We start from the raw sequence: 1,004 nt of genomic DNA on the forward strand, positions 1-1,004 counted from the left end.
TGCCGGTCACGGTCACGACGAAGGCGCAAGCGACGACACCGCCTAGTCTCGGTGGCAGCTCAGGCAAGGTCCATTAGTGGAAGCGCCGCCGGCGTCGTCCGCAACGACCCAGCGAGACACTGCTTGACGTTATGCAAGTTCCGGCTGATGACGCCTGCGGCGAAGATCCGACACGGCGCTGTACGGTGAAGACTATGACGGCGACTCGGTCCACGCCGCCTACGCGCGTCTTCCCGATTGCCGGCAAGCGGATGCTATAGCTGCGGCAGCGGCGCGACACGACTTGATATCGCCCGGGGGCAGTCAAGACGACGGGTGGCATGACATCCGCAACATCGGCAACGTCTCTGCCAACCACGGCGCGGTCGCTGCGGCTCGTCAAGCTACAACGAAGATGACACCGACGCGGCACAGCACCTCACAGCGACGATTCTGGTGGCAGTCGGCCCGACACCGCTTATTATGGCGGCGGCTCGGCTCACGGTTGCTTCACTACTGCAACGGTGGCGCCGTCCAACACAACGCGAAGCGACTTGACAACGATTACGACGACGGCCAGATCAACGCTACCTCATCTCGGCGGGGGGGGGCAGGTCTATGGTCGGTTCGATACGATAGCGCGTTCAGAGCTTCGACGCAACAGCTCGGCGACGATTCAGCAACATCAAGAATGATACCAGTTACTCGCGACCGTGGCTTGGACTACGACTGCTCTGTCGCGATGAATGCAACGCCGACGGCACACCACAATACCACACTGCTAGCGGCATCCAGCGCTAGAAGAACGTCGGCTCGAAATTGCGACGTCGGCTCATACGGTGCCGCGCGGGCAGGACCTTGCAGATGGTTTGAGTCGTTCAAGAGCACCAGCAACTAGGTGACGGTCCGTCAACACCAATCGACCTCGAAGGCTTTGACTCGGCAATGGCCGACGCTGACTCAGCACGCACGGCGCGGTCTCGGTTGCACGGCGGCGACGGCTGGGTCGTTACGGCCTACTCGCG

Source organism: Saprolegnia diclina (genome assembly GCF_000281045.1).
Source record: "Saprolegnia diclina VS20 unplaced genomic scaffold supercont1.13, whole genome shotgun sequence".
Taxonomy (NCBI): Eukaryota; Oomycota; class Saprolegniomycetes; order Saprolegniales; family Saprolegniaceae; genus Saprolegnia; species Saprolegnia diclina.